We start from the raw sequence: 19,525 nt of genomic DNA, 5'->3' as shown, positions 1-19,525 counted from the left end.
TTAAAGCCTCAAATCCAGGTTAAAATTATTAAAGTCATTCAGTTGACTAAATAACTAGACCAACAACGTGACTGAGAACGTGGGCAGAACAAAAACAGAGAAGACATTAGGCCCTCCAGGAACTGAGTTAAAGATTCGTCCTGCTTTACCCAGACAGTTCAGGTTCTGATGCATGTCTCTGGGTAAAATTCACCTGTCAGCCATGCTGTCTCGTTCTTCATCCAGAAAGCTAAAGAAAAAAAAGGTCTTATGTGAATTAAATAGAGACTGACAGTGAGATTTACCCCAGGGGGTGCCCCCAGGACACTGGCTGCACATATTAGAGCTGGCTCTAGGGCAGGAGCCGTGAGCTCTGGCACCTGCATTTCATTGCGAGTCTTTATTTCTTCTAGTCCTTCATAAGCAAAGTGATCATTAGCACCTCGGTTAATTAACCAATAAAGGACCAAATTTAATCGATTTACTGGATGTTGTGTTGAAGTCATGTAATAGCATAGAAAGAATCACTATCCAATGTTTACTGTCCCTTCTGAAGTGACAATTCACCTGAATAAGGTCTAAGATAAATATGCTAAAGAGTGTCATTTATTATTGTATACTGTAGTTGTAGCTCTGTGTACATCATACTAAATGAGTTTTTATTATTAAATGCTGAGCATTCTAACAGGCAGTAAAAGCATTTATGGCTCATGGCTGCTGAATCCTGTACTCCTGTGTTCAAGGAATGGAGTCACATGCCTGTGAGGACCTGAAGCCCAATTCAGAATGGAGGGATGTGGTCACAAGGAAGACCCTTATTTGGTTCACGTGTGTATTTGTTTGTCTTTGGTCCTGTGCTGTATTTATCAATTCACATGCTTTGTGTTTAGATTGGCAGAGGAATGCTGCTTTGAAATCCAAGAAAGAAGAAAAGCCAAAGAAGAGGACAAGATGAAATCCTGATGTTTGTAAAGAAGAATTGGCGAGAGGCCATCACCCAGCCTCGGACTCATAAAGATATTTCTGGTGACGGCATACTTCTGTGTGATTTTATGCAGACAAGTAGCCCAATTCATCGAATTGTAATTGTAAATCAGGATATATTCATTACCAAATGCAATGAGCAATATATCACATTTTACAGTATCAGCCTAGCTGTTGATTCTACCAAATTGAATGTGTCTTCGAGTACTTTAGTTAAAGATGTTTTGCAAATGGCCCATTTGTTCTTAAAAAATGTCTTAAAATAATGTTCATCTTGGTGTCAAGCATTACTGCATAATCACCTTTTAACCCCAGCTCAGAAAGCAGAGTTTTTTAGATTTACATTAGTAACCAAAAGAAAAAATACAGGCAGCAAAGTTAGCTCGGAAAATGTACATGTTATTACAAGGGAGATCCATTGCGTTTCGTTAGATTTATTTTATGTTTTATTGAAAGAGAAAAGAAACATACTTTTAATCAGATCCTGCTTCTTTTGCTATGGTCTCTATTACCCAAGGGGTCTCCTATGTAAATGTCCTTCAGCATGTCACTGTTGATTATTCAAATATAATCATCTTCTAATTGAATTTTATTTGATTTGTCAAGTGAAGTTAGTACCTTTATGGGCAGATTGAATACTGATCGATACAATGCAGGTTGGTCTGGTTTCCTTGTCCTATTACTTGATAAAAAACATGTCCAGTTTATGGGGTGGAGTTGTGAACCGATAGCCTTTTCAAACATATGTATACAGTATATACTATGTCTGATTCAGTGGTACAGATACTACCTACTGTATGACCTTCACCCTAATGAAGATCTTTCATTCATTCTGTATAATAATATTCCAGTGGGGTTAACTGTACTTTTCTGCCAAAATAGAAGAGAAATCTAAGGATTTCAAATATGAATACTACACTTTGGCAAAGCATTTTTGAGTTGGTCTCTAAAACTATTATTGCTTATGTAGATGTTTGTAAAAATTAAAAGCATATACTGTATAAGCAAACTAGGAGTTTCTAATAAAGTACTAATGAAAGTTGAAAATATAAATATGTTTCCAAAAAACAGGTTAAATGTCTTTTTTGATTTGTTGTACTTTCTAAGAAAGATATTAGAAATATTTAGAAATGGGCTACATCTGAAGACATTGACAGTGCCCTCTAGAATTATTAATAGCCCACAATGAAATTGGATGAAAACGCAGAGTGAGTTATGGATTAGATAATGTGTCTCACTTTAAAGAATTCTAATAGTATTATATATCATAATAGCTTTGCATAGAGCAAACTCTTATTAGTCATAAATAAGTAAACAAGTTCCAGAAAGCAGGACGGCCACATTTATTTACACCTCTGAGTATTTTTTCAAATAAATTTAAACAAAAAAAATCGACAATAACATTCTGGTGTTTGGAAATTCTGTGGAAGCCTCCAAACCTATATAGATGCTCTGAAGGTTTGCTGGAGTATAGAAAAGCTGGTAATACACAGTAAACAGTAGTTTAGTTAAGTAGTAGCATGTTAATTCATGGTTAAGATCAGAGAGCTCTTCATAGACAATACAGTTATGATCCAAAGCATACTGCAAATCCAAATCAAAAACATAATGGTTAATTGGCCATCTCAAACTCCAGACATCAGCCTAAATGAACCTTTGTAAATGTAACTCAAAATGGTAGTCCAATATTGCAAACCGAAGGGTGTGAAGGCTTGTACATGTCTCCTCTAAGGTATCCAAAGTGCCAGCACCTCCTGGCACAATAAAGAAGGCTTGAATAAGCCCCAGTCACCACAGAACTGGGACTTTTGAAAGAAAAGGGGGACAAATGACAACACTGGACCAAGGAGAGGACTCAGACACCAGGGACTCTACAGGGAGCAGCTGAGGAAGGCAGCAGTATCATCTCCCTCCCTTCATCACATTGGATTCAGAGAGATCATGGTGGGGGAGGAGCATGAGAGAACCACATTGTTCGGGGCAGCCAGGACAGGAAAAGATGCCTAAGAACCACCAAAGAAACTTGATGGAGGGTGTAGTTATCTACAAAGCAAAAAATAATTCCTGAATTTAGAGGTCATCCAATCTGTAAATATTTCAGATTTTGTTATTTGATGTTTGATTGTTTCTATGTTATCAGTAGGTAAAGCTGACATTTTTTGAATGGTACAAAATTAAACTGTTTTCTGGCATGCCCTAAGCATTTCCTTAATGCTTACCTTGGACTTGAATCCTAAAGTATTCTTTCTCATTCTTTCTTTTGATTCCAAGATGATAAACCCACTTTCCTATAAATGCACCCTCACAAGCCTTGTCACATTCCTACAATCAGGAAATAAAATTCGACCTCATCTCATTTTGTGCCAAAGGCGCACATCTCCCAGTCTTGTGACTAAGTGATGCAGGTCTATGTTGTGCCCGAGAAGCTACAGTACAGGACTGATAAAAATGTCTCTCAGTGCATCTTTCTTTGGCAGCAGAGTGGAGAACTGGTTACAGTCTTGGACTCCCGATCGAAGAATAATGTGTTCAAGTTCTGGGCGAGATGCTGCTTTTGTGGCTTTGGGTAAGTTCCTTCACCCAGATTACTTCAGTAATACCATTCTTCATAAGTGCCCTCTGATTGGAAATGGGAATTTGTTTTCAATTGATTTATCTGCTTAAATAAAGGATTAAATAAAAAGGTTCTGTGGGGCTCTGATTAGCTCCCTATGGCTAGTCAGGTGGCTTGGAATTGAATCACTCCAATTTGAGAACATGACATTTTCAATCTCAAATGTCACCTCACTCCCAGGAGTTTTTCATTCTGCACCACTGTTATTAATCTTCAGAGCGTAGGCAATTCCACTAAAAGGCCCTATTTGTTTTTATAGCTAATCCATAACAAAGGCAGCTATAAACAACAGAGGCAGACAAAGCAAGTTATTTTCCCCCACTGCATTAATTAAATAAATTAATTGTTTACATGCTATTGCACTTTTTCGTCCCAAAGAATCCCACAGCGCTTCACATACAGGAGGGGAGGCCCTTCAACTGCCACGGCAGTGCAGTGCCTGGGTGACACATGGCAGCCATAATGTCCCAGCAGCTCATTGCTTCACCGGCTGACTTAAGGGTGACCTTGACGTGGGCCAGATTGTGGAAGCTGCATGAGGAATCGAGTCAGGACACAGTGACTCACTTTGACGTGTGATCTAAAGGCCGGCACAATTTCTTCCATCTTCAAACCAGGGCACTGGTTTTTGGAGATGTATGTTGTGAGGTACCCATGGGCGTGTCATAACAGGATCTTAGAAAATAGGCAGTTCTGGGCCAACAAGCACACTAACAACATAGCTGTAAGGTTTTAAGACACCCAGGCACAGTTTATTTGTCATTCAGGGTAACTAAAAACCCCAAAATCAAGCCCATACAACAAAGGCCTTAGCTCTTCCTTGAGCTCCTGCCTACATTTCTTGTAGGTCCTAACTATCATGGATGAGCAGCTATAATGCTTACCAGCCATAAAACAAACCAAAGAGTTTTTCTTAAAACAATCACAGGTTCCTTGGTCCATGGCAAGTCCTTCTCCTCTGGTAAGTAGTGCACTAAGGGGATCTGTTTTCTATTACCTCCGAGGCAGGCAGGCAGGCAGGCAGGCAGGCAGGCACCTCCCCTCCTCCTCTCAGACTGACCCTAGAAGCTTCCACTTCTCGTTCTTTTAAAGAGTCATCTGACCAATTGGCGTCCTGCAACTGGTCATGTGACTGAGCAGCAGCTCAATCCCGAGGGGAATCTGTGGAATGTGATCCCTCCTGGGGCTGTGCTCTTCATAATGTCCTACTGGTTCAACAACAACACATACAGCAGTAACTAGGTCTCCCTTCCTGGTGCCTATAAGATAAGATCATTTCATTGGCCATATACAATTTCTTGTATTAGAAATTTGTCTTCTTGCATACCCCAACTAGCTCTCCATGAGACACACAGACAGTGAGAGAGACTTGGGGTCAGAGCACAGGGTCAACCATTTATATGGCGCCCCTGGAGCAGTTGGGGTTAAAGGCCTTACTCAGGGATTCCTCTGCCAGCCACGGGATAGGAACCAGCAACCTTCTAGCCACAGGCGCAGATCCTTAGCCACAGAGTCTCCGCACTGCACCAGCCTTGCTTAACTTCTGATATAGAAAGAGTTGAGGCTGCAAGACCATCTCATTTGAAACCAGAGAACAGGATGGGTTAGAGCCGAGCTTGACTCTCCTTTTTGGTACATTTGTCTTTAAAATGTAACCCTTCAAGATATTTCAAAAATGATTTATCTTTATCAATGTACAGAACCTGCTGTATGCAACAAAAAGAATGTTTAACCAGCTCAACCAGTTATCAGTTGTTATGTCATTTTAAATTGAAAACAAAAAGGGAAACCCAGTTACACAGTCCAAAAATAGTTACAGCAAATCACAGCAGTGAGAGATTAACACATGGGCCCAGAGGGCAATGATAATCCAGAATCATCTAATTAGGAATGAATTTGACTTTTTGTTACTTGTTTCCCCAGTTTCAAAAACCATGTTCTGTAATTGTACTGCATTGTACTGTAAAAGTGTTTTCTTAGCTCACACATGTTGCTTGCTTCAGTACCCCACTAGTAGGAAGCTGAGTTTAAGCAACGGATTTAATCGTCAATCTCAGTTCAGTGAGATGCATGTGGCTTCTTTTCTTCCCTGCTTTAAAAGCTACATAAAAATATTTGAAACTGCATATAAACTGGTCAGAAACTTTATTTGCCTCATGAGACAAGAGACTCCATTTGTATTATGGAACCCCCAAGAAATCTGCCTTTCCAAAGATTTAAAGAAGAAAACACATTTACATAGATAAAAAAGGATAAAAAATGTACTGAGGTCATCAACACATCAAAGGCAAGTGAATGCCTTCTCTCTGATTACAGGTGAATCAATATTTTGTCACTGATGACATTATATATGAGCTTTTGTAATGTCAATGTTTACATAATGGTGTAATAGTAACATTAAAACATGAGTATTAGGCAGAGTGCATTGGGAATATATGACTGGAGGCTACATACTGTAGGAATGCATCTGGATGCATTTGTCTTTTTATGGGGTTATGGGGATCCAAATAACTAAAAAGTGTTAACCTACATGTGAATCATGGGAAATAGAAACAAGAGGAAAAAGAATGAATGGGATTCTTTTAAAGCTCCTGGCTTTCAAACACAAAATATAATTGTGATCAGTGTTGAAGCAAAAAGCTCTTTCTGAAAACATAACAACTTCCAAATCACCTATGTGCCCCATTACCATATCCTCTATTAGTAGCACAGAAATAAATATCTGTGGACATAGCCTGTGCAGTTCCTCTAATTACATATGTCTCTGGAGAGCTGATTTGAAATTTACTGGACTGTGCGATTAGTCTTGTTGGTTTTTGTAGAAAGAGCTTGTGATATAGCTAAAAACTAAGACACACTAACAGGAGGTCCAAAGGAGACCTGATCTAAGCAACAGACACAAAGGTATTCACGGTGAAAAAAAGTGTTGCTGTGCAGGCCTGAGGTGATTAACATAGTCTGAGAGGTCAGAATCAGATGGGAAATTTAATGACATGCCAAGGGTTTGTACGAATGAAGACATGATTAGCAATTGTCTATATGAAGTGGTGCTAGCGCGTTAGCTCTTTCTGTGTCATTTGATCCTTGAGCAGTAATTTGCTCACAGCGATCCTGCATTTTCTGTAGGGCAAAAGTCCTTTTGTGTCCTTTTTACCCTCCAGTTTGTAAAACAGTCCTCTGGCCTTCACCTCATAACTCCAAGTGTGAAAGTTTTCAGGAGCTGTGAGCATGTGTGTGTTGGGGCTGGAGAGGGTGCCATCTGTAATGTGTTCTTTTACCTATGATCAATAAAGAAGATAATCTGAATGTACTGTAGCACCTGAAAACCACTACACTATTTCATTAAGTAATAGAAACATTAGCACACAACAGTGGATTTATTTATTTGCTTAGGCATTTCTGAGAATTTAACCCAAATTCTTAGCTTATCACATGTGTCTTCCCCCTGTGAGTTTAGAAGATAATCCAGTGATCACTGAGGTGTTGGAGAGCTTGGGTCGGTGGTAGGATTCTGCTGAAGGACCTTCTAAGGATGTGTTTTGGCAGTGGGTTGTAGTTCGTCTTGCAGGGGTAGTATCAGTTCTGCTCCAGAGCAATAATTATAGTATTCTGCTGCATATTTACCACTGCTGTTCAAACCAGTGTTGAACAGACACATACTCATACCGAGGACCACAATCTATCGTTTGCAATGAATAATACATGCAGTGTAGTACATTGATTTTTCGAGAACAAAATTCAGCTCAGCATCTGGTCTCCTTGGCAAAATCAAAGAAATCAATATTGGCTGATAACTAATAGCAGGTATTTTTCACGTTCCAATATTTGTTTTTAAACACTAAGGTTATGTTCTGTTTAAAGCTATTGTCCTGTGTTGCTCAGCTAAAGTGCAGCTCAATAATAATTGAAAAGGGGGAAAATTCTTGATCAAACTCAAGCTTTAACTTCAATTTAAGAATCCAAAGAATCCAAGTAAATCTTTGCTATCACTAAGTATTGAGGTGCCGTCCCCAAAGCTAAAGGTAGTGTCTTTGCCGAGGTTATTATTTTGTCCATCTTTTAAATGATCTCCTGCTGCTATCTGACTACACCACTGCACCAGAAGATCATCTGATCTAATGAGAGGTTGGGGGAGCATTGCCAGTCACAGCATATTAAACCCATGTTTTATGATGTGGATGTGCCACGCTGATAGAGGAAATAAATGCTGCTTAATTGTCCATGCCACAGAGATCAAGCTGCATAAATGGAACCTCAATATGGCACCCATGCAGAGCGGAGACATCAGATGTTTTCACATAGCTGAAAGGGGGGAAAATCAACAATGGAAACTCAGCTTTCCAGCTGATTTTCCAAAATGTTGTTACATCAGTTCTTTGAACTTGAACTAAACATATTGTCTAACCCTTGTCTTTTAATACACAGAACAGGACTGCTTGTTCCTGAGATTGCAGAGTTGACCTATAACCGTGCACAACTAATGTGCAAACAAAGGGCACAAGATATTAACTTCAGTAAGGAGGTGGAGAGGTTATTGGAGATGTTGAATGTTTTATGACAGGGTGGACCAACACCCGGTGCTGGTGTATCTGTAGATTTTCACTCCAACCCTGAATGACATGAATCATCGAATCATCTCCATATTAGATTGATCTCTCCTAGTTCTTCAGGAGCTGCTTGATTTAAAGAGAGGGAACCTGAAAGAGTTGTGGGAGTCTGGAACAGTCTTGTTGAAGTGGGTGCCCTAGCTTACTTCAATTTAATTAGCAAATGCGCCAGGTGCTTCTACTTGTTTGTAACCATTCTTATATTGTTATGCAAGGGATCTTACAAATACATTCAGGATTGAGCCCTGAGCCTTCTGTTTAAACACGCACACAACTCACACAATCTTTCATGTTAGAGCCCTAAACAATCAGGGTCCAAGAAAAGAAAATTGACTGTCTTAGTTAGAACATGTGCTTTATTAAATGTATTTGATTAAATTTAGTTCATACAAAAACTTACAATTTAAAATGTGCATAAAAATGTGCCTTCAGTCTACCTTCCCAGCATTCTCTGTGCCACTGCAACAGACTTGACCTCTAGGCTTATTTTATAAAGGTGTTCCTACTGCCTCATTCACATGGCCAGGCATTTGTCCCTCAATCTTAACAGTTTAATGCAAATTGATCTTGCTTGTCCTCTTTGCGCAGATTGTTTAATATTTAGTTTCAACAATAAAGTTTCCTTCTTAAATGTTAAGTATGAAAATGACTTCCTGTTTTTTGGTATGCAAATTTGGTATATTTTATCATTATTTTTGCCTAGAGCTTTATGAATCAGGATCTAGATTTTTGAGAAACAGTTTTAGAAATGTACTGACTATAACCCTTATATACTATTTATCTCAAGAAGAATAATACAATATTCCTGCATTGATGTGTAAATTTCATAATGTAAGTTGAGGGAGTAATCAGTTCTTTCAATCAGTACCATAAGATAGCAGTTATTATGGCTTGGTTTGGGCTCTCTTTAAAATCAATCTACAAGAGTGACCAAACACAAGTACCTTGAGGACTTGTACTCAGATTAAACAAGTACGTTTTAAAGAGCTGTTGAAAAGCTTTGGATTCAAGATAATTTTTTTTCAAGAGAAAATTTCTTTCTGTCTTTTCAGGAGTCAGCTCCAAGTTAGTGTGCCTTTGAAGTCCTGTGAACGCAAGGTTTGATGAGGTGCTCCGGAGAGGCATTGTGTGTATTTACTGGGAGCTCCCAATATAACCAACGTGCATTTAAAATAACATTCAGCATTTCATCGTCTCAAACAGTGAGGCAGACACGTGGAAGAGGTGTAATGTGTGTGCAGTGCAAAGTGAAAGTAATGTTACTTAAAACTGTAGCACATAATTGAATCTCAGTTTACCCTGGCAAAAATAATATCATTGAGTCTTCCCTAAACTATGAGCAATTGACTTTGAATAACTCACAATCACTGAAGGCAGGTGTTCTTCACATTTCTGTTGTTTTGCATATACTGAAAGGGACTTAATAGTTATATATATATAAAAATATTTATATATAGTATTTAAACCAAATATGTTATAAATGTACATAACAATACAAATACGAGAGGCTCTTAAGTGAGTTAACCAGAAAATAGCGAATTCTTATCAAGACATCGCAATTTTGGGTAATGTCACTAACCAACAGTGCCCTGGATTTGCCAAGCATTGGTGCTCATCTTGCTCAGTGCCAGGGGAGATAAGGTTATGATTAGTTGGCTAGGGCTCTCTTGGCAAAACAGTGACTCCTGCAACTGCCCAGGTCTGCAGTAATGTTACTTAGTGATGACATCACCTCAGCCCTCCTCCAATCAGTGCTAACGCTCCTGTACGTCATTTCAGGGCTCAAACTCTGAAGTTGGTTGTGCAGATCAGAGGAACCTGCATGCATTTCCTCATTTTTGGGGGTTGGGTACAGGAGTTGGTTTTGTGACCTGAGACCTTAAGAAAGCATTGACAGTTCTAAATTGGGTATATAATAACAAACAACTGACAATTATTGTACATTTTTTAAAATAAAACCAATTACTGTTATTATTGAGCTTATAAAGCATGTCATATTTTACAATTGTTGAGTAGCGTTACAAAGAAAAAAAGGAGTGAATATGAAAAATTACATTTAAAGACTGAAATTATGCCTCACACATCTGCTCCAGTAGCTAATGGGAAAACATCAGCTGTCTAACTCCTTTCTTCCTTTCTAACACCTTGGAATAATTAATTACTCAGGAATTTTAATTCTTCTGCAGTGTTCAGGAACAGATGGTGTTTAAATAAAATATTATTAATAATACCTCTGTTGCAGAAAGATGTGTTTAAACTTGTGTACAGGTAAAAAAAAAATCTGTAATAGTGGCAATTTCCATAATAGAATCAAAGCAATTACACAAATTTGACTCATTTTCAACATCTTCATTTTCCTTTTTTTTCTTAATTTATTCTTAGTGAATACAGATGACTCCTCTTATTCTTGCTTTGGTAGTTGAAAGTAGACCAAGTACTGAAAATATTGAATTAAAAATGTATCACTTTCATTTTCCTGGCAGTATCAACAACTGATTTATTTTGTATTGGTATCCCTTTCGAGATGAGGAGTACTGTAAATGTTTACAATAAATTTACATTTTTGGAGTAATTGTGTAATTGCTGTGTTTTTCATCAGTCCTTTATCAGTTTTAAATGCTGAAGAAATTGCTACTGACACTTTTCAAAAACAAATTTCTGCACATTTATTTACAGTTTTCATATATCTTCCTGATATTTCTAGACAGATAATTAGAAAAAATAATTAAATCTAGAAACAGATCCTCAGAATGAAGATCATGTCAACATAACAAACACCCTGAAATGATTGAAAAACATTGTTTTCCAGAGGTATTTTTACTAGTTGGAAAATTAGGGTGTCCTTCATCTTCTTTAGAATTATTTTCTGCAGTATTTGATTATAGCGACTTTCTAAAATGTTTCCTCAAAGAGACTGCTAGGGAAAAAAAGGTATCTGTTCAACGTTGTCCTCTCTACAGTTGAGGAAATGTCTACAAGAACCAGGGGAGAAGAGATTAAAGATGGCAAGCAAGAATGGAGCTAGGAAACCCAGAGGGCAAACGATACAGAGTCTGGGAGTGTCATGTTACATCTGTCAGTCACAAAGAGCAGGTCTCTGGTGGCCTGACCTTCTGTTGTAACTGTCCCAGCACAGTTCAGCCGAGGGGCCTGCAGACACTGCTGTGGACAGCAATCCCTCCATTCTCCCATGAAAGAGAAAAGGGACATCCAAGGGCCAGGACCAAATAAAAATCAAGACACAGACCCTTGCGGTTTCATCATGCTACATGATGTCCCAGCAACCCAGCTTTGACAGACATGGTCCATACGGTATGCATGCATGTGTCAGTTAGCAAGACTCTCTGAGGTCATTCGTTTTTAAGTCTTCCACTGCACGTGACCACGTGGAGTGAATTCAACAATCCAAGTACACACAGCCTGTACGGGAACAAGGACTAAATTTGTACGATGCATTATTTTTTTCTGCTGCTTAACATGTCACAAGTTAAAGATGAAAGCAAACTGAAGATGGGTAAGCGAAATCTGTACTTGCATGCTCAGCATCCTGAGGCTTTTTTTGTATTTTGGTATCTGGGATTTTGTTTCGGATAAACTCGCCCAGCTTTGCTGACAAATAAGGACCAGAAAAAGTGTTGCCAGTAATAAGAAAAGAACTCCCTGAAGTAGTAAAGTGACCCATAAACCATTCGGGATGCTAAATGAGGAGATGCGAGAGTCAGTAGAAATATGTCTCTTTGATTTAGTACATTTGGATTTTGAGTGAGGAGTTATATTTTAAGTGCTGTAAAACTAGCATGGCAAAATACTCTCGCAATTTGGCTTTTGTGGTGTTTATGATTCAATTCCTGTAATCTGGCATGAATTGACAGTTGGGATTTGTATACAGGTTAGTGGTTCAAGCACAATATTACTCGGTTCACGTTAAACAGTTTGTGCTTCCGACACGGACAGTGTAAGCTCTAAGCACAGCTCACTGTAGCAGGGCTGAGGCAGGTATGGGCCGTGTGGCGGAGGCCTCTCTTGCATTGCAGGCCCGCTGGTTGCCGTGGCGCTCTGCTCAGCTGGTTCCACAGCTTGCTGTTTACAAGGTGCACCTGAGGGCCGCTTGAGAGTCCTCTTAATTATGCAAACGAGTATCTCAAGTGCAAAACACCATGCACTGAACAGATACGCCATCAACTTTTAATTGGGGAAAACATATTGTGGCGACACGCTGCCTGCGTATTTCTGCCACAGGATGCGTGTCGGTGAAGCTGCTCGTCGAGATCCCTTACCGCAGCCTCTGCCCACAGAGCTGCTGAACCTCATTTTCAATCTCATTTCTGCATTCGAAGGCATGGGCAAGAGCGTGTGCAGAGCTTGACAAGGTCGATAAAGCAACGACAACACCTTCAGGACGCACTGCTGCCAATAGCTTGTCAATGGTCTTGGAAAGTTTCTAGCTGTCAGGATAAGGTCCCTGGAAACGTGTTCATGCTGCTTTTAATCAATACAATCTGGAATAAATGAATAAACATGCAGCACAAGAACGACAGATACTGGAAAGCAACCTGAGCTATTTGCCTAATTCAAAGCCTGCTATGAAAGAACCTTTTCATACACTCAGAAGTATACCTTTAGAACCATCTTGCCTCACAGAACGTCCCCCGATTTTTCTGTCCGCCTTCTATAAAGAAACAGATTTTATAAAGGCCTCAACCATCCCGTATGGAAAGACAAAATGAATTGAATTCTGTTCTGCTTCAGGAATTAAACTGTGGGCTCTATACAGCCCTCTTTATTTATTAAGGGGAATGAAGATCCATTTGTTTTTAAAATAACATAGGAAAACAATAAATAAAGGGGAACTCAAATATATTGTTATTCAGAGCTAGCATTGCAATGACAAATTTAATAATAAATTTGCCAGTGGTAAAGATTTATTTTAGTCATGGGAATTCCACTGGTATACTTAAAGTGATTGACAGCGTTTTACTTCTGTGAAATGAACTGTTCAATCTCACTTTTGTAATCAATGAATAATTTGGATGGCTCCACAAATGGACAGCCTGATTAAGGAAATGTGCTATTTGAAGCAGTCGTAGGTGGACAAGGATGTGCTCCCACCTTCTTAAACTAAATCCACAGATACAGGGTCAAGGCTCTCAAAGGAATGTCTGTGTATAAAACAGAAAGATCAAATTTGAAAATAAACGGCAGAATAGCTCATGACCGACCAAACAGATTACCTGACAGTTCTCCTGCAAGAGAGATGTTGAATTTTATGATTCATTCCTGCCTCATAAATTTCAATAGATTCAATCCGGGGTTAAGTGGGTCCCATAATCCTACTGCTAGCCACCTCAAGAGACAGAGAACAACTGGATTACAAGACACTTCTGAGAATGCCAGCCAAGGTCCAAATGTCACCTAATATTTAATATTATTGGCCAAACGCTAATGGTAGAGTACTACAGCATACTTATCACATGTTAGAGATCAGGCTGCTTCTCTGTGACATTAATATAACTTTTTAAAATTTTAAAATTTTAAAATGGGGATTAAACAGATATTTTTCACATATATCCCAAGAGGAATTTGTCACCTTTGATTAAAGGGAGATTTAAGAATGCCTTGCCATATGTAAATCGCTAACATCTCTTTGAAACGTTGTTTCCCTCTTAAAACTAAAGGAAAAAGAAATACAGAAAAAATTAATGACTAGAGGGAGTGGTTTTGTCTAATTAATATCAATCTGTAAATACTGATTTTGTCATTCCAGGAGATTCAGATAATCCATTTTATTAAAATGTGGTACTGTTTGTGACTTTACGCATTAGGTAGTGATTTGCATACAACCTTTGTATAGAGCTGACCTATACAAACTTAGGCTAACAGAACTTGGTTCATGAAAAATCTATCCGGAAAATCGATCTATGTTTTTGCCACCCAGTCAGAAGTGAAGGCTAAAATTTCTAACACAGAGTAAGTTGGAAAAAATGCCTCTAGGTGGGTCACCCATCTTCCAGAATCGCTTGTAGGGTGTCTCATGGGAGTCATAGAAGACTTTTATATTTTTATATATAGAAGAGGCGATATTTTTGAAATAGTGTGTAACCACAGCTCCACAGAACACTGGATTGTGGGTTCAAGGCCAAAGTGCAACCCTGCTGTAGAACCCTTGAGCCAAGCACTTTAGTCTAATTTCCAAAGTAAGGGCTTTGTTGTGTTCATGGGTCACCAGGTTGTTATAGTTCAACGGGATCTCTTCTCAATTAACTAACCTGGTAATAAAAAGGAATAAAAACATCACAGATATTCACATCCATGTTACTGTTTTCACAAGACATATTATAGGCCATAGATAACTAAGATATTTCCTTCTGTACTCTTTTTAAAGCCTGAAGCCTGAATTTTGATGAGAAGGCATTTTATCACCAGATAAACATTGTTTTCCATAAGTGATTATTCTGAAGAACCTCTCTTGATACTCACAGCACAATTAGCATGGAGCTGGAAAGCTGTGAAAGGGAGCATCGGAGAGGACACAGGCTCGGATTGACAGCCCAACAGATAGCGAAAGGGAGGGAGACAGAGGCAGACATGAGCTGAACAGTGGAGAGAAGGAGATGGACAGGCACAGAGAAGGAAGGAGACAGAGTGAGAGCACCAGTGAGACAGGGCAATTTGTCACTGTATATTTTCACTCATAAATTCCCTGTGTGTGACAGCCTGACAATATATCCAGCCTCCCACTTCAGCTTTATTTTTTTTTAATGACGTCCCAGTTAGACAGAACCAGGCAAACAACTCAGGCATTGAGTGCAGAGACTGAGCCATTCGTAATGCATGAAGGAAGTGACTAATCAAGCACTCGGCTAACCATGTACTGGGCTTTTTAACATACAGTAGCTCACTAAAGATTCTCCAGTTCTGCGGGCCCCTACCTGATTGGCTGTCTGTAAAGAAGAGTCACTGTGTAAGAACACATTGATCAGGTGAACCCTCAAAATGTCAAGTAACCCAGAATCATATTTTATCCAGATATACCTCTGCACACTTGATATTGTGTAATATGGGTGGTTACAAAAATGATGAAAACCAGTGTTTAACTGAATAGTTTAAACAATAAGTGAAACAATCATTCATAACCCCCAACTTGTAAGTGATTTTCTAGCAATATACCAGACCGACTAGTATAATTAGAGGCACATGAATTCTTCATTCTCTGGCACGGCTTTATTGAGAGGAGTAATAATTTAGGCGCACATGGTTAAACAAATATTTATTACAATGACAAAACACAAACTACACTACACACAACATACAACACACAAGTTACTCTATGTACAGTATTTACAAACAAGACATTTCAGAGGTCACCCAGAAAACCCCAGGCTGCTACTAAGCATTAAACTCTTAATATGCCTACAGAGACCACACAAGAGATAAGCTGCCTTCTAATTAAATACAATGTAATCTGCAGTTAAATCTCTCTCTCTGCACCCTGGATGCCATAAAATAAATGGGAGCCTATATCCCTATCAATAAAAATGCACACCAAACGGAAAGACGTTTGTAACTGAGGTATCTTTTACCCAGGAAACCGAAGATCCCTAAAAACACACAATAGCATGCTCTCTCTAACAAGGTTCAAATACAGCTCCAGTCAGGTTTGGTTTGGATGATCATGGAATAGGGGTTTTCGCCTCCCCCCCGTCAGACCTCAGCAAACATCGTCTCTGCTTTGAAGTTAGAAGTGTTTACTCTTCCAAGTGTCACAAACTTTATCTGAAATGTAAGAGACCCTTCTCAGTCACCTGAAGCTTTAACAATATTTTGCCATTTTGAAGGGCAACACATGCAATACTATAAATGTGCCTACATGTAGAAAACCGCAGTGTCTGTGAATGCCTGGAAAATATATACTGATGCAGGGAAGTCCTTTACTTGTCAATAATGGTTAAGTGGAACAAACAATAATTAGAACCACACCAGGATAGTATTGTCCCTTTATCCTAACAACAGTAATCTACCTAGCTGTGAGCCTGCTGTTCTGATAGATTGCATCAAATTTTCTGCCATTCGATTTTTCCTTTCTTCAGTGCTTTTTCTTTTTCATGCAAAAAAAAACATCTTTTGAATGCTCTTGAAGCTATTTCCTTGATTGTATCTTTCTCCTTGTCCATCCACCCCACTCATTCTCCCCATCTTGAATGCTGAAACTCCAGCACAGACCCTTCTTTTCAAAAAGAGAAATGGCTTCAAGATGAAAGCATATAGTAAATTGATTTATTTTTTTTGTTTGGCCAAGTTGTTTATAATGGGAGCACTCTCTGGAGTTGAGTATACCTTCTTCTGTAAGTATTGGAAACAGCCAAGAAACATCTGCTGCTCAAAAAGCACCTTTAGAGCAAAAAAAGCTTTTAATTGAGGAGACAATGGTGCATGACAATAAAAGAGGCAAAAGGCATTATAGTTGTTTACTGATGGGTGTATCTGTATATATTTTTCACTATACCGGAGATTCACAGCTCACTAGTCAAGTGCTTTCAAGAAATAGTTGAAGGGATTTAGAACGCTGGTTACAAACATGAAGGTGACTCCCGTGAAGTGCATAGTTTAGGACCCTGGGCAGACGGTATAATCCGGAAGCGACTGGAGAAGGGCTACAGGGAAAATGCGGTGAGAAATCGAAGAGATGGCGAACAGGCGGCAGTACCGACGGCGATCCAGGTGCACGGGGGCAGCGCAAGTGAACAAGTCCAAATGGGAAACTAGGGCGCAGTCCAGGGTCAAGTGTCGGGAGATCCATCCAAGACAAACGATTAAAACCAGGAACGGGATCAGGGACAGGACCAGGAACAAGGAAGTTAAAAACAGAGTGACGAGGCCAAGTGCTCCAAACCCCAGACTCAGCTGGTCAGGACACCAATCGGAAGCCTCTGCCTTTGAGCCATGGACGTAGGGCGACCTGATGCTAGGCGGGCCTCCGGGCGCCCGTCTTCCAATGCAGAGCCCTGAGCTTCAGAGGCACGAGGTTAAATAATGGACGGAACCAGGGGCAGGTGAACGTGATAATGAAACTAAAATACAAAAGGGTCTGAGCGCCCTCTAGAGGAGGGATGACAATCGTGACAACCAGCATAAGGGGGAACAAGGGTCATTACGACTAAACATAATGTACTAACGTAAGTCCCACTAAACGGACTCCATTTCTTTACATTCTATTGTTAATATTGGGTCATTGTCCTCTGTCATGGTGTTCTAGGTCTCCTTTGCTTCCACCTTTCATTTCTTGGCTTCCATCTGTGGGCTGCAGTCTTCATCCATTCACGGCGCATGCCCCAGCCACTGATGTCTTCGCTTACATATTAATTGTAAAAGTGCACTTTATTTAGTGATTTTTCCAACTTCATTATTAGTCTTTCAATCCTTATACATAACTCCCCATACTCTTCTAAAGCATTTATGACAAAATACATGTTCCTCAGCATCGTTCTTTTAAATTGTTTCATGTTTCACTGCCCTATGTAGCTGTGGCAAAAATGGCCGCCAGTCTGTACATGTTCAGTTTCCCTTATTATTTTATTATTTTCTGATGTTATTAAAATTCCACCAAAACTTTTAATAGCTGGGATTCAGACATTCGATTATAGTAAACACTGATTGAAAAAAATGTTGAGGCAAGTGAGCCCTTTTCTTTTGTTGAAGAGGCTCTGTACTGTATTTTTTTTATTTACGATTCAGCATGGAATTAACCTCTGTGTGCCTGACACAGTTGTACACTTGTATATGTAAAAGTAATAAACACCTCCAAACACTTAAGAAGAATTAGCTTATTTTGGTAAAAACGTCCAATGAACAAATATTAACTGATGAACACAGAAACACAAACACCTTTTAAATTTGTTAGTTTAAAACATAAAGAGATGGCAATCAACAGGTTAAGTATATTAAATTAACAGTGACTTTTTACACTAATTACACTAATGAAGAGCGAAGACTTTACTGCTAGCATAAAACAAAGAAATATCACAAGTCTCGGAAAAGCTGGGCCATTTTTAATGTGATCAACTTGGACTGCATTTATAGAAGGTATGAATTTTCAGGTGAAAGTAGGCAGAAACCAGACACCTTCTATAAAGGCATCCCATGGCATCACATTGAATCAATACAACATCAAATACCGAATATGCTGAGGCGGTTCAGTGCATATACTGTACAGTATTAACATAAACTAATGTACAGTAGAATAACCACAATCAAGAGTATGTTTGTTGTACACACGTACAAAAAATAATCTGACAGGATAAACATTGGTATTTTTTTCAAGAAAGAGTTAGTTCATTCTCCATTGTTGACACTGTCACATATATCTTTGGAGTGTTAATTGTATAATTAGGTATGCAAGCAAAGTGAAGTGTTTTTTGAGAGTCACATGTGAATAAACAATTGCCATGAGCTACTTTAAGTTTACCAGGAACGTTCTTACAATTTATGAATTGACAATGATGTGGGGGTCTGTATTTATCATTGAGCAAATTTAATTTTACAAGCACAACAAGCTCTGAAGCTGAAGGCTACAGACATTAAAGGCACCTACAGTATATGAGCCTCTGGAGAATCAGAACTCTTCTGAATGCTAATGTGCTGTTGTAAAGGACCACGGGCAGTAATGAAGAACTGTTCTGGGTTTATCAGGTATCATTACAACTTTTATAATTATTTCCTAAAAGTGTTTACTGACATACTTAGCATTTGAGGAAATCCCTGAAACTGTGGATCTGGTGCTGCCCAAGAGAGAAGAACCACAAACTCCACTATATTAGGTGATCCTATGTGATTTTATGAGCTGACTGGGGTTGCCCAACTGGCAATATAGCACAAATGTTAGCAAACCATTTGTGCTATTTTCAACACTAATGAAATGCAAGGTCCTTGCCTTCTTCTGATGCTTCATGAGGATGCAATGAGGTCCATTACACCTTCATGCATTCCTTATAATCATACTTTTCACTTTAGTATCATGTTTTAGCCAGGAAATATTTTTAGCATGCCATTTCTTGGAGGGTCTGGGGTTTGCTAAGGTTGCAGCTGCACATGGTTTGAATGACTGTGCTGCAGACGTGCGAACATGTCCACGTGGGAGCTGTAATGGCACAGCTTAGGGACTGGTGGAGTGGGGTTATTGTCCTCTAATCGGTTGGAGTGTAGGTAATTAATCAGTCCCGCGTGATACGTCTGAAGAAAGCTGCCACACATGTGAGTTGGCTCCTGCTGTCGGCGGAATGTTTTCTTTTATTCTGTGGTTGGGGGAGCAGGGTAGAAGCTGTACTGCCAGCCAGGGATTCATTAA

The 19,525-nt window shown here is 39.2% G+C and overlaps 1 long non-coding RNA gene across 1 annotated transcript in view; it reads left to right on the top strand.

Annotated features, from left to right (window-relative positions):
* Window positions 1-1,555, top strand: part of LOC148649827 (uncharacterized) — a 41,001-nt gene extending 39,446 nt beyond the window's left edge. The window contains exon 2 of the long non-coding RNA XR_015925941.1: window positions 870-1,555. This is a non-coding gene — a long non-coding RNA (uncharacterized LOC148649827). The remainder of the gene's footprint in view (window positions 1-869) is intronic.
* The last annotated feature ends 17,970 nt before the right edge of the window (window positions 1,556-19,525 follow it).

Source organism: Lepisosteus platostomus, chromosome 13 (genome assembly GCF_059453375.1).
Source record: "Lepisosteus platostomus isolate fLepPlt1 chromosome 13, fLepPlt1.hap1, whole genome shotgun sequence".
Taxonomy (NCBI): Eukaryota; Metazoa; Chordata; class Actinopteri; order Semionotiformes; family Lepisosteidae; genus Lepisosteus; species Lepisosteus platostomus.
The sequence above is the reverse complement of the archived record's forward strand: the minus strand, read 5'-3'. Positions and strand labels throughout refer to the sequence as shown.